Below are 15,942 nucleotides of genomic sequence, written 5' to 3'. Positions count from 1 at the left end.
TTAGTTGAAGAAATTTATTTCCATGTGATACAATCATTCTTGCATGTATTCTTTTATCCTTAGCGGACCTATTCCTGGCCTTAACAAGACATTCTTGGGTTACAGTAATGAACTTAGAGCATCAAGGTTCTTTCATTTGCTGTTAATACAAATTCAGGTCAATGAGCAAAAGTCAAGAAAAAAAGAGGTCAGCTGGATTCATGGCCTCAACCGATTCTTTCTCTCAACTTTTTGCTCTAGTTTCTTCAAGGCTGGTTTTATTCAAAGAACTGTTTCTATATAAGATGGTAATTGTTGCAATAGTAATATTAGATTACAGGAACAATTTCTGAAAAGGACAAGACAGTGCTATGGAACACAATAAAAAGCTTACCTGCATGTTTCTTTTCATGATTTGTGTCTCCACTAAGGAGCAAGTTAGTATGGCCATTGGCACACCTTTTTATGTTCCCAGTTTTATGTTGGACTCCAACTGTCACTTGAACCTTTTAAGCTCCAGCTCCATGGAATCTGTTGCCACATTCTGGACAACTTGGGCACTGAGCTCACAAGTAGTACACAAGCATACTTATAAGCAAAACAGTCATTCACATGAAATTAATTAATTAAAAATTATTAAAAAAACTTTTTTCTGGCAAAATAGTTATTTTGTTTGTCTGAATAATAATGCATACTATGAATAGATAAGATTTTAAACTTTACTCAGCGCTTGATGAATGTTTGGGATCTTTTTACATTTTTGTGTTTATGTACAATAATATTATGAAAACTGGCTCCCAAACTTTTGCCTTTTCATCCATTTTAAGTTCTTTGATCATGATTATGTATCCCTGTATGTACATTTGATGAGAAAAAATGTTTAGTACACTTAAGATGACCTAGTATCTTCCTCAAGTTGGAAGGTGAAATGGCTGGCTTGGGATCCTTTCTGTTCATTGTAAACATTTCCACCATAAACTTTTTTCTCTTTTATATGTTACATGTTATTTTCTTCAGTCTCTAAGTTCCTTATAAAAATATGCTTTGTATATTTTCTTTGACACATTGTCCAAGGTGTGTAGCACAATTTCTTCATTTTAAAATATTTTCAAGTTTGGTTCTGCTAATGACTTCAGCCTTAAGCTGTATTTGTGCATTATAGAAAAAGGTGAATTAAGACTAAATACTATTGAAAACCCATTTATTCTTTCTCCAGTGTTATTTCTTTATTCATATATTTTGGAACTCTTTAATCAATATCTCTATCAATATCCTTTAGCTTGTAAGAGTTTTTGCCTTATGGTCATTTCAAAAAGGGCGTGTTGGACTGTGAAACCAAAAGCTCTTTATGCTGTGACCAAAGATTGATGTTCTTCACAGAAGAAAGCAGGTACTTGATAGTGTTGTGTTTTTCTGAGAAGATAACATGCATTCCCCAAGTCAGAAGCTGTGAGAGCTTAACTTAATTCTTTTTTAACTCCCTTCAGAAATCTGGAAACCATGTGATTCAGGATGGAGAGCAATGAAATCAAATCCCTTAAATAAAAATTTATTTCCAATAAAAAAGGACTTTTTGCTTTAGCATCTATTTTTATCTATATTGTTATAGCTATCCCAAGAATATTTTATTATTTCTTCCACAGATTATCTTTTATACTCTTTTGATTTTAACCTCATTTCGTTCATGTGTCTGGAGTCAGTATCATAAAATTAATAACAGTTACATAACATTTATTTAATCCATTAGGGTAATATCTGAAATAATTAATTATTGAAAAGAAAGGACATGACATTTGTATTTGTTACTTGTCATCTCTGATGATAAAATGCCAAGGCAAGATGCAGCTTAAGAGAAAACTTATTTTGACTCATATTTCCAGAGGATGAGTCCATAATATTAGGAGACAAGGAAGGAGGTGGCAGGAACAGGAAGCTGAGACATCATATCTTCAACTACACACAGAAGATGAAGAGAATGAACTGGAAACGTGGTTAGGCTACATGTCCATATGTCCTCAAATTCTTCCCCCAGTGATATACTTCTTCCAATAATACTCTACATCCTAAAATCTCCACAGTCTCCCCAAACAGTGCTTCTTCCATCTGCGGATTTAGTGTTCAGATACATGAAGCTGTGGGAACATTTCTCATGCAGACCACTTAGGAAACAATTATATTCTCTATTTTTATTAACTTTATATGAGCTCTTTACCAATATCATGAATATCTGATATAATTATAAAGATAAAAATTATTACAGTTTGTAGTTTAAAAGATTGTAGTTCAAAATTTGTACCTCCATCTCTGTGTGTTTCTGGTAGGGGCTGATAGCAGTGATGGGAAATGTGTATTAGGGCCATGGAGCAAAATAAAAAAGATATTACATTTTTCTTGTTATTCTAATTTCCATTCTGAAGAACTACTCAAACTGTATAAACTTCAGAGAGATGTGTATTCTTTAGGACTAGTTAATTTTAGTGTGTGATTTTGTTTTTGATACTCTTTTTAGATAATAAATCTTTAAATAAAAAGTCTGTGTGGCCAATATTACTGAAAACTAGGGAAATGAATGCTAAAACTGCCTCCCTATTGCAAAATCTTATGGCATGTTGAAGATATTGACAAATATTATGAAAGGTACAATGTTTAGAGTTAGAATTTACCATAAACTCTGAGTTATAAAGGTCATGTCTTCCATCAATTTTTCATTATCTTGACAAAATCAAATTGTCAAGGTAAATCTTGCTTTGACATAGCATTTCCCCTAAACTTTCTTATAACTAAAATGCACCCACACACTGAGACAATGGGGATGTTCTATCGGGAACTCACCAAGGCCAGCTGGCCCAGGTCTGAAAAAGCATGGGATAAATCCGAACTAGCTGAACATAGCGGACAATGAGGAATACTGAGAACTCAAGAACAATCGCAGTGGGTTTTTGATCCTACTACACGTACTGGCTTTGTGGGAGCCTAGGCAGTTTGGATGCTCACCTTATGAGACCTGGATAGAGGTGGGCAGCCCTTGGGCTTCCCACAGGTCAGGGAACCCTGATTGCTCTTTGAGCAGATGAGAGAGGGGGACTTGACTGGGGGAGGGGGAGGGAAATGGGAAGCGGTTGCGGGGAGGAGGCAGAAATCCTTAATAAATAAATAAATAAATAAATAAATAAATAAATAAATAAATAAAATACACATGTGCCTTGTGTGTTCTGCTTCCTATACTTGTCAGGTACCAAAATTTTTTCCAAACTTTTTGTCCATATTTAGTTAGAGCCTTTTTAAGTAAACAAAATTTAGTTGGCCTTTGATTATTTCACCATGTGTAAGTTCTAGTTCTTCAAGGTTTTTCTAAATAGCTGTTAGCTCATTTCACATATTCAACAAATAATTGTAGTAATAGGAAAAGGAACTTAAATATAAAATATCCATACCAAATAATATTTAGTAATAATAGGATTGTTGGTCGGAGGCTGTTTGTTGTTCCCAGCAGCTCAGACCCAAAATAATCACACAGAAATCTGTATTAATTACAATATTGTGTATGAGGAAGGCCGCTTGTTTGTCCCTGGCCACTAAACCCTAAATAATCACACATGGCTTTTCTCTGACTCCGCCCCCTTTGGTCAATTACATATGGAAGTGTGTTGAATGCCTAAGATTTCTAGGAGAAACATCATGTCAATAGCAAAGGTTTAAAGAAAGAGTTTTCTATTACATGGCAGCAAGCTAAGGAGATTATATACAGAAGAACTTCCCACACCATAGGATTACTAGACAAAAATGACTATATCTAAATTTCATGGCCTTCTTTCTCATTATAGAACCCTAATTCCCAGAGCTGCTGGAGATGCACCTGAAACATTTTGTAAGAGATCTATATTAATGCTTGATGATCTTGATTAAAGTTTGAGTCAGTTTTTCACATCCTCTTACTTTGGATGGGGTGGGGGTTGGAGAATTGAAAGTTTAAAAACCTTTCTTTTTTGAAGTCTACATCCAAAAATAACCATTGCAGAAAAGCACATTTTCTTAGAAGGGCAGCATTTAGGAATTTTTGTTGTTGCAGTTGTACATTGAAGCTACATTTAGTTTTTTTTCCCCCTTAAGTCGAGCAAAAAAGCAGATGCAGATAAGATTTTCTTTTCATGCCAGTGTTTTCTTTTCCTGGTAGAATCTCTCAGTCATATTTATAGCTGAGCACCTTTCTGTATTGGCTTATTTTTTAATGACTCATTTCCTCTGTTCTCAGACAGAGGTATAATAATTTTCTTCCTGGTGGTCTTCACTTCACTAAGAGCATACATAAAAAATAGATTTGCTTTTCTTTAGATAGGAAACATATTTTCTCCTTTCTTTTGTGCTTCAGTGTCTCTGTTTTCCATAGAAGTGCTTTTGCTTTTTCTCAGAGACAATAAGGAAGAAAATAAACATTCCTGTTTCTCATTCTGTTAATCTAAAATCAAGTCCACCTTGCTTTCTTATTAGGTAACAAGGTAAAGGCAATGCAAACAAACTGACGGAGGGGAACACTACTCCCTAAAACATTAAGCAGGAACATTAGAAGTACTAAAATATGTATTTCACTTTATCCATACTTTGAGGCAAAATAATTTCCCAGAGGTCTAGGGACACGTATTGACCTCCACATCCATGTGTGCTTTTAATTATAAACATGTATATAAATATTTGAATGAGTGTACTTACTAATATCAAGATTTGAACATATTTATGAATTGTTGTAAAATTATAACTGAGTCCAAGTATCATTAAATATACATAAAAGATGTTAAATATATGCCAGAGAATCCTTGTCATTCTGAATTGATTTTGACTTTAAAAATCATGAGATTATTTTTTAATAAATCATGGATTAATTTTAAAAAATCTGCTTTAAAATTGAATGGAGAAGATTTTATTTGATAGGAGAAATAAAGACACTTAATTGTATTTTATTGCTGTTCTCAGTTATGGTTTCAAGTATAATCATTATAACATCAGCAAAATATCTGTAAAAAATGTAGAATAACGCGAAATTTTATTAGCATACTTTGGAGCTTACAGAAATAAAATGACAGATTCAAAACATTTAGCTTTAAGCTAAGTTCTGAAAACAAAATACAAAATTTAATGGTGGGATTGTTTGTTGACTAATTGCATTAATAATGAACCTATAGCCTTTTGAAGTTCTCCACGAAGAAATTGGGGCACTACTCAGAAAATTATTAGATTTTGAATGAAGACTAGTCATAACATGACATACTTTAAAACCTGATAAAGAAGTGGTTTTTCTCACCGCGTCACTTTAATGCATTCTTTCATAGAGGTACTTTACATTCTGGCACCAGAAAAGAATAATTTTTCAAAACCCAACCTTTTGATAGACAACTTTATTCTCTGAAAATAGGTTGAATAAAGGAGCTCATTGTCCTCAGGGCCCACATTTTACCCTATACTGCTAGTCCCATAACTAAGTAATCTAGGGCAACAGATAACATCATGACAATGACAGCAAAATCACAAGACATTACAGAGACAATCGTGGAGAACTCTGTAAACATGAAAATGTATGTTCTACAGCATTTGACAAACTTCACAGGGAATTATATACCTGAGTAAGGAGGCCAAATTAGGTGGCATATCTAAACCACTAGAGGTTGCAGAATTTTGTTGCGTTTGATTCTCCAGTTAGTGTTGGCCAAAAATCTCTGTAGCAGGTCTAAGTTATGAAAAAGACCACATTATATGACTTTCTAACATAGCAGGCTCAAAGATAACAAGCTATTTGAGTATTTAAGGGTCCTATATAGAGTCTTTGGAAAATACCCACAGAAGATTCACAGCTTAGAGTCCTCGAGGTTGAAGGACCTGCTGCTATGTCTTAGTACCACCACTGGCATCCTACCAGGATTCAGCAGAGAATATTTTTTAAGCCAAGAAATAGAAGACAAATTTGTGGTCTAATTTTTTTCCATTCTGGGCTGATACCACTTGCTGTAAGTTTTGGTGTGTTCACAAACCTATATTATTAAACTTAAAAGGTGTATAAGAAACTAAAATTAGGTAAGTTCTCAAGATATGAATAATTTTATTGCTGGTACCACTGAAAAGTAGATAGCTGTGGAATGGCAGACGTCCTTTAGAGTGACACTGATGACAGCCTATTCCTGAGAAGAGTGGATGCAGGCTAAGGGGAAAACTCCTATGTTGTTGGTGGATGTTGTAGGGAGGCTGCTTGTTTGTTTCCCGGCTGCCTGGCAGCTTAAACCTGAAATAATCACACAAAATCTATGTTATTTAAAACACTACTTGATCCATTAGTTCTAAGTTCTTATTGGCTAACACTTATATCTTAAACTAACCCATTTCTACTAATCTGTGTATCTCCACGTGGCTGTGGCTTACTGGGTAAAGTTCTCAGCGGTTGTCTCCGGTGAGGCTACATGGCTTTTCTCTGACTCTGCCTCCTTTCTTCCAGCATTCAGTTTAGTTTTCCCCACCTAACTCTCTTCCCTGCACAGACCCAAAACCATTTCTTTGTTAACCAATGGTATTCACAGCATACCGAGGGGAACCCCACATCACCTCCCTTTTCTGTTTTAATAAAAAGGAAGGTTTTAACTTTTGCATAGTAAAATTACATATAACAAAACAGATATCATGTAAGAATTATATCTACTTTATCTCTTATCATAACTAAAAAAACTATAACTATAAATTCTTCAACTCAAAGACTCCAGAAGGATATAATATTCCCTAAGTAAACAAGAAGTGCCTTTTAAGCAACTTCTAAAACACTAGAAATAACAGACATTTTGCTGCCTGGACAGTCACCCAAAGTTCTTCTGTACTGTTGGGACATCCATATTCAGCCTATACATTCATATTATCCAGCAGACTTTTCCATGAATCAGGCAATTTCCAAAGACAATTCTGCCTGTATTAGAAGTTTGTCAGTCACTTTATTCTGTGTTCTTCAGAATGTCTAGAAGACTCTATCATGAAGCAAGAACCTTGAGGGACCACCTCATCTTCTTTAAGCAACTTAGTAGTCATTTTTATGTGGTTCTAGAATGCCTAGTCCATCAAACAGTCCAGGCAAGAACAATTTCTTGCCCAAATGGCTAACCAACTCCATAAAGAGCCTCTTTGATGCCCATCTTTCTCTTGAAATAATTGGTGCTGCCAGGAGTAGCTGTGTCTCATTGTCATGAAAAGTCCTAAGTTATTGAAACATTTTAATTGCCATACTCTGTAGTCTTTGAACGATCTGAAGAATGCGTATCTACCTGAAATAAATCTCTGTACATCTAGAAGATCTAACATAACTACAAACTTGACTATTATAGATGATTATTTATTAACCTATATTTCTTAATTATACATTACATTTTTAAATGAGCTGGATAAACACAATACCTTAATCAATATCAGAAATATATATACACACAACATAACAAAATTGACTTTAAATTTGTAACAATAAATCAAAATCCATGTCAATGCCAAGTATTCATCTCTATGTCATATCCCCCTTCAAATATAAATAAACATTTATAAACAGTTTTGGGGAACATGTGTGTGGTTCTCGCCATACTGCTTCCTGATTTTTGTTGGGCAAAGTAATATTTGAGGGTGTTAACAGCAACCTTTCAGTGGGGCTAGATGCATCAAACCACATTAGTCTATAAAAATTCTACATGTTTTCATCCTCTGTGAAAACAAAAGAAGAACCTCTTTTCCAAAGTGACATATTCTTAGACCCAAATTCTGAAATCAAAATATCTTTATAATATAAATGCTTATTTAGCTTAGCCACCCATACATTGAAATTTCTCTCTGTACTTAGTTTCTTCATGTTCAAAAAATTCAAAGAAAACAATAATATACATAATCCAGACTCTCTGTGTATTGTCTATCTTTACGTGGCTTATTTTCTTTATTTCTTTAATCTGTGACTGTCTATACTCTGTCTCTTTAAAGACTATTTTTTTAATAAACCATTTACTAACTTTTATAGCTTTCTATACTCTTTTTCTTCTCTCTCCCAAGCCTACATACATTTTTAAAACATGCTGTGTCTTGTTTAGAGGTCTTTTATGTCTGAATCTGTACTATTGTGTATCTTAAATTCTTTTCTGACCAGGACTGCTTCCTAAAATGCTAAGTGCTTCTAAAAACTTAAGCTGCAGCATTTGTAGAGTAAATACAGCACCGTCTGCTTGCTCTGCCCAGTTTATCACGGCAGAAGTCTGTTCAGTGCTTAAGACTGCTGTGTGGGAGCCATGCTCACCACCTCAACTCTGATAACCAGTTGGCTCATGCGGCTACCAAGTAACTTGCAGCATGCTACCCATGAACCCCATTTAAATGCTCTATAGCTGGAAAAAGAGTTAGAGCTATTTGGGCTGACGAACCAGGAAGCCACCTCTTTTTAAACAGCATGTTTTTTATTTCTCTGCTACTGCTGAATCTGGAAAACCTCTCTTAAAGGAGCCATGCCTCTACTTACTTCTAGCAAACAGAGCCAAACCAAGAAAATGCTGCTACCAAACCTTGCTTAACTCTGTTCTTTCATGTCTAGAATTTTTTCCCCAAGGCTTCTCAGGTTTTATGTGGATTTAGTCCATTATGTTTTTATGCCAATTTGTTGTAGGGAGTCCATTTGATTGTTTCCTGGCCGCCTGGCAGCTCAGACCCAAAATAATCATACAAAAACTATACTACTGAAAACACTGCCTGTCCCATCAGCTCTAGCATCTTATTGGCTGACTCTTATATCTTAAATTAACAAATTTCTAGTAATCTGTATGTCGCCACATACCTGTGGCTTACCACATAAAGTTCCCAGTGTCTGTCTTTGGCAGGGCTATATGACTCTGACTCTCCCTCCTTTCTCCTAGCATTCAGTTTAGTTTTCTTACCTATCTCTATTCTCTGCAGAGGCCAAAGACAGTTTCTTTTTTAACTAAGGATAGTCACAGCATACAGAGGGGAATCCCACATCATGTGGAAATGCAAACTTGTACAGCTGTTTTGGAAATCGTAGGTGATTTCTCAGAAAATTAGGAAACAATCTACCTCAAGATCCATTAATACCACTTTTTGGTAATAAACCTAAAGGAAATTCAGTCATATCACAAGGACATGTGCTCATCAATGTTCACAGTTTTATTTGTAATTATTTGTAATAGCCAGAACCTGGAAAGAATCTAGGTACTCCTCAATCAAAGAATGAATAAAAAAAAAACATGGTGAATTTACATAATGGAGTACTACTGAGAGGTAAAAAGTAGCAACATCTTGAAATTTGCATGCGAATAAAAAAACATATTGAGTGAGGTAACCCAGACCCAAAAAAAGCAAATATAATATATATTCACTCATAAGTAACTTTTACACACAAAGCAAAGAGAAAAAAAAATCAGCCTACAAATCACAATGCCAGAGAAATTAGTGAACAAAGAGGACCCTAAGAAAGAAATACATGGATCTCAATAGGAAGGAGAAAAAGAAAAGATCTCCTGAATAAATTTGGAATGTGGGGGTCATGGGAGAGGGTAGAAGGGGAAAAGAGAGGAATGGAGGGTGGTGAAGAAAAATGTATAGATCAATAAAACAATAAAAACAATAAAAGAAAGAAAGAAAGGAAAGGAAGAAAGAAAGAATAAAGAAAGAAAAGTGAGTTGCTGAAAGTTTGGAAAGAACGCATTTCAGTGAATTTCTCTGTCTGCATCTCAAGTCCCATGGTGTTGGAGAGTATGAAATTTGATGGACACCCTTTCAAAGGATGTTCTTTTACATTTGCTATTGGTGACATTTTAAAACAATTTTAAATTAAAATATTGTTTTACTAGTTACAAGAAGAAACCTTTAATTCTAAAATATTGTTTTTAGCATAATTAATTTTGGTATTCTACTTTCCTGTTTGATGTGTATCTCCTGTCCAGATGTAGGCAAGCATAGTTCACTAAATGCTTTCCTGCCTGTTTAAACACACAAGAGAAAGTATTTACAATTGTCATTCTTTTCTAACATTTTCTATCTGAACACTTATTTAATTTCAAATATCCTTGTAAATGTCATGTTTCTGTCCTTTATTGTATTCTAGGATAGAACACAATAAAGATAATAAGAATAATTGAGTAATATTTTTCTCATTACAGGGTGATAGGGAAATTCACAAGTGAAATTTTAAAATGTTCCTACATAATTAATTGATTTAGTTAATGAAGAAGAAACATGCTTGGCTGATATGAGTTATTTTTCCTAATTAAGCTATTAGTGAAGCTAGAATGCTTGAGTTTTGTTTGTTTTAGGTTTATCTCAACCAAAGAGAACATATAAATAGGGACATTAACATTCAGAAAGTTTCCAATTCCTAATTCCAAAATGTAATTATAAATACACTGATGGAAAATGTAAAAATTTATAAATACTGTAAATGTTTTAATGTTTGTTTAATTTGTTCTATATGCCAAGAACTTTACTAGTTCATTTTGCATAATTTACTACACAATTGGTCTGAGCAGTTCTACAAAAAAAATGCTTAAACAGATGAAGGAATTGGTATTCATACATATTAAGTAACTTTCCTCAGAACCAAAAAATACTTTCCAAAGCCCTCACCTGTCTCTGTGAAGCAAGCAGTGTTTTTGCCAGATGGAGTTCTGACTCAATGATACACATTACTATTCACTGATCTCCTTTCTAATATTTTATAATTCATATACAAAATGTATTTGTATTCATAACAGATATTTGAGCTACATTGTATTCAATATCACAGTCTTCTACCGTTTTTTTAAATCATTGTATCACAAATACTTCTCCACAGAATGGATTTTAGTATTATTGCAGAACTCCAGTCATGATTAAAGCTTAAACACTTTAAGACAGTTTGAGATTTTTAGTGAGTATAAGGCAATTTTATAAAATTGTTCCTGAAGTTAAATTATGCACACATACTGTGTTCATAGCATTGTAGTGTACCTTGCTAATTTATTTTTCAGAATTATTGTGAAAAAGTACCAGTGATATGAATGAGGAAATAAATTTCAAAAGTATAGTGATTAACTTCCTTGGGCAATAATAGTATGTAAATTACTTCAAAATATTATATTTTACATTTTCCATAACCTACCAGAGAAAATATGTGTTTTGCCCATTATTCATCAAAGTCAACTTTCTATTCTATAGGTGATGTATAAGAAGGTAGACATTTTTGAAATTATAATATTACGTAATTTCTCCATTCCCTTTTCTCCCTCTAACCTTTATCATACATCCCTCCTCTATTTGTGACCTAATTTTGTTACTTGTTTTACACACACACACACACACACACACACACATAACAATAGTAAAGAAATAAGATCATGATTTTGTAAACTTTGATAATCTGTGCAGCTGATGTCCAAAGCATACAAAATCAAAATGACAAAGGTAAAATGAAGCAATGTGTATGATCTTTACCTTTGTGAGCATTTACAGAGACAAAGAACATGATACATTATATACTTCTTGTTATATGTGTTTTTTTACTGATATATAGAAATTTTTATCCTTCTTAGGTCTGTTTTATTTTGAAGTTAGTATCTCTTGGCAGGATACTAAAAAATAAATGACTGGTTCTTGTGCTGTCGCTAGATACATCGGAATGGGATCTGATAGTGCAGGTGACTTCTCTAGATAAAAGATGTACTGAATATTGTGAACATCATATCCATCAGTAAGCAGCTTCCCCAGCACACGTGTGGACATATTTTTAGGAGGCTCCCCATGAATAACTTCTTTGTTCTAGGCAGAAAATGATTTTCCATTATTTATGAATATAACCTCCTTAATAGAAATAATGTTACTTTGTGGATATGTTTTTAGGGTGAAGTGTTAGGTATTATATAATCAATTGGTGTGGTCTACTCTGAGGAAGACTTATTCTGGAGTTAGACTGTAGATATGTCAGTTGGAAATGGGCTCCCAACTCCACGTTTTAACTGGCTTTATCTACTGTAATTGTTTTCATCTTTTACATAAAAAAGTTTCATAAATCAGGGGTGTGAACTACATTTATCTATCCATATGAGGATACATATTCCAAATGTTTCTAGGAATAATGTTTGCATAGTAAGGAAATGATTTTAGACTCTCCTTCAATATCCATGATATCACTGACTCTGAGTTGTTATTTCTCATATTAATTGGATGGAAGTTAATTATACAACTGTTAGATTGCAAAAAGCTATGAGCCACTATTACACATTTGTAGTTATCTGGTCTGCTGGTCATTGTAGTTTATAGGCTACTGAGTTGGGCAGTACTATTGGTAACATTCTTTCTTTGGAAGCTTGTATGCACCTTCTGAAATCATGTAAGCTATCCAGGGAAATGAGAGGATACATTAAAAACCAATAGCTTTTCCATGTATCCCCAACTAGCAGTGAATATGATCACAGAGACATACCAATCACAATAGCTTCAAAGAAAATAAATATCTAGGAATAAACCTAACCAAGAAGTCAAAATATGTATACAAAGCAAACTTGAAAACTCTAAGGGGAGCAACAGAGAAAGATGCTAGAAAATAGAAGGACATACGACCATGGATTTGTAGGACTTATATTGTAAAGATGAGATTTTTACTAAAGTCATTTACAGACTCAGTGTAGTTCCAGTCAAAATCACCTCTCATTTTTTTTACAGAAATAGGAAAAATTTACCTTAAAATTCAGATGAAATCACAAAAGATCCACATATCCAAAACAATCCTAAACTAAAAGAACAATAATTTATTACCATTCTAGATCTCAAGCTATGTTACAGAGCCATAGTAATCAAAACAATCATATACAGGCACAAAAACAGGTATTAAGGTCTATGGACAAAACTGAAAATCCAAACATGAGGACATATAACTATAAACACTTTCTGATTTACAATCATGAAAAAACATCCACTGGGGAGAAAAAGTGCCTTCAATAAATGGTGCTGGGAAAACAGTAAAACTGTTAAAAGCATAGATAGTACCTTATAGGCTATAGATGTTGGAAACAACTTTATGAATAAGATTTCATTTGACCAACAATTAAGGCCAATAATTGACCAGGAGTTCATATTTTAGAAAATGAATATCTACCCTAGTCCCAGCTTCCCAAATATTTTGAATACATACAATTTGTGTGGCTTCACAAATTCACCTCTTAAGTGTAACTTTCTTCCAAGTGAATCATAATTGAAGTCTTGTCAATATCTGTACTTTTGATAGTTGCATGAGATTATGAATATTATAGTTAATACGGAATGAGTTAGCACTTTGGGTCAGTAAATGACATAAATGTGTTTTGCATGTGAAATGGACAAGAACGTTTGAGGATCCGTGGCAAACTGATAGGAACTGGAATCACAAGCATTGAGACAGAGAAGAGGCTATTAGAAGATACTTCGAATTAGATGTAAGCATGAAGCATGGTCTTCAGGATTGGTCCAGCACATTTCGGAAATGGCATATCCAGGACCTGCTCTTTTACATTTTCAATTTCCAAAATGCCATGCCATCAAGAAGCACAAAGAAAACAAACTTTAGAATGGCATATACTCCTCCTCACCTCTTGATCTTGAGGTTCTAACACTCCAGAGTTATGAGAAATACATTTCTGATGTTTGAGCCATACAGGTTTTTGTGTGTGTGAGAGTGTGTGCATGTGTGTGTGCACACACATAAATGTGCAGTTGGGTACACATAACATGGTAGGAGATAAAAATTATGAATGATTTGGGAAATAAGATCATATTTAGTTGTTACTGTGACATACTGACATAAAGATTAACAAAAAACTCACATTATGATCAAACTTTTTCTGAGAGTCAATGTCACTATTCTTGACATTATATTTAGCTATAGAAACATAAAGGTTTAAATATTTTGAAATGAAATATATTCTATCATAAAACAATACAAATTATCAATGTCTTCAGGAAAATGAGACAAAAAGTTCTTTTAAATTTAATAACTCAATAATCCTTCAAGTCATGGTTGACTGCCCATGTTATATTTAAAAAAAGAACACTCTTTTTCCTAAATAGTGTCTTTAGCATTCCACAACTTCAATTTCTTAAAAAACAGAACTTTACAAATATTTTCATTCATAAGTTCATCTATGCACTCATGCATACTCTTTACATTATAAGCTTTTAGACAGACAATTTAAAGGTATTGATTCACAACTGCAATACTAAGTGATTGTGCCTGATAGTTCCATTCAAAGGAGTATATTATGAATTGACTCATAGGAAGTTAACAATGATTCTAAATGTTTTTTATCGACATGGGCAAAAAGAATAGTGGGGAGTACATATCAATCACAATGAGGTTCTGTTAAATCCATAATAAACTTTGCTCTAAAACTCAAAATAAGGAAAAAATTAAAGGGAGAAAGGAAGGAAGGAAGGAAGAAAGGAAGGAAAGAAAAACAAATCAGTATTAGATACCTCAAACTTTATTATCAAGATAATCCCTTAGTTACACGTAGAAGTAATGACTCAGAAGAAAAAATAAGAACACAGGGGATAATCTCATCACAAGAATAATTCTCAAGGAAGCGAGCAAGAAAAAAAAAAACAAATGAACAAACAAACAAAATCTATCTGGTAACACATCTAAGTAGTTACTGAACACCGATGCTCTCTGCTGTCAATACTTCAGGATAGAATAGTTTTCCTATGCTCCTTCACCACTTTGTATTGGCAAATGAGGAAGGAACTAAATGACGGCTACTTAGTTGATGGAATCTGAGGAGAGCTCAAGAGAGGCTCATTCCTATCTGAATATTATTTAATTAACAAAATATTGCACTTCAGATGTTGAATTTTAAGGAGCAAGGTAGGAAAAGAGAGGATATATGTCCTCTTAGGAAGAAAGTGATCTTTTTTGTGGGCAGTATAGTATTTGCCTTCCAAAGACTACCCAGAAAGATCTCCCATGATATATTCTCCATTTGCTTTGTGATGTTGTTACTTCAAAGAAAAAGTAGATGCTATATATTCTTTTTTATAAAAAAATATTCTTCCTCATGCATAACATTCCAACTACAGTTTCCCTCCCTCTGCTCCTTGCAGTCTCTCCTCTCAACAGACTTCCTCTTTTTCTCGATCTACTCCTCCTTGTTTCCCTTAAAACACACACACAACACCACCATCACCACCACCACCAACAGCAACATCAGCAGCAACAACAAAACAAAGAAACAAAATAGAACAAAATAAAATAAAAAACGTAAAACAGGCCTTCCAGGAATATCCACTGAATGATCTCTAAAAGATACAAGAAGACAGGTACAGACCCTTATCTCAAGACGTGACTAGGCAACCCAGTAGGAGGGAAGGTAAAGCAATCAAAGACATATTCTATTCTCATTGTTGCGAATTCCACAGGAATATCAAACCACACAACCATAAGTTATATTCACAAACTTACCTCAGACTCATACAGGGTTGGTTTTGTTGCTTTAGTTTCTTTGAGCCTCTATGAGGCCTGCTTAGTTAATTCTGTGGTCCTTGTTCTCATGGTATCTTCAATGCCTCTGTATCCTACAATCCTTTCTGCCCCTCTACTGCAGGATTCTGCTGACTCTGCCTATTGTCTGGCTGTGGGTCTTTGCATCTGCTCCATCAATTCTTGAATGAAGTCCTTCTGATGACAATTTGGCTGGGAATCATCTATTAGGATAGCAGACTATCATTAGGAATCATTTCATTGACCATTGACCTTTTTTGTCAGTCATGTTTGGATTTTCCCTAAATCTGTGGGATATGTAGCCTCAGGTTCCTAGGCATCTGAGGGTGTTGGGCATGGGCTCCCTTTCCTAAAATGGACCTTATGTTGGACCAGTCATTTGTTGGCCATTCCTGCAAGTTCTGTGCCACACTTACCCCAATTACCCCCATAAATTTGCAGTCAGGACAGAT

General features: G+C 34.2%; 1 non-coding gene across 1 annotated transcript; it reads left to right on the top strand.

Annotated features, from left to right (window-relative positions):
- Nucleotides 1-1,279: 1,279 nt before the first annotated feature.
- On the top strand, nt 1,280-1,408 carry LOC121463195. The gene has a single exon (XR_005976413.1). It is a non-coding gene; the product is annotated as a small nucleolar RNA SNORA25 (small nucleolar RNA).
- The last annotated feature ends 14,534 nt before the right edge of the window (nt 1,409-15,942 follow it).

The sequence above is a fragment of the Microtus oregoni genome, unplaced genomic scaffold, assembly GCF_018167655.1.
Source record: "Microtus oregoni isolate MIOR12 unplaced genomic scaffold, Mior012 000025F_ref0000491, whole genome shotgun sequence".
NCBI classification, from domain to species: domain Eukaryota; kingdom Metazoa; phylum Chordata; class Mammalia; order Rodentia; family Cricetidae; genus Microtus; species Microtus oregoni.
The sequence above is the reverse complement of the archived record's forward strand: the minus strand, read 5'-3'. Positions and strand labels throughout refer to the sequence as shown.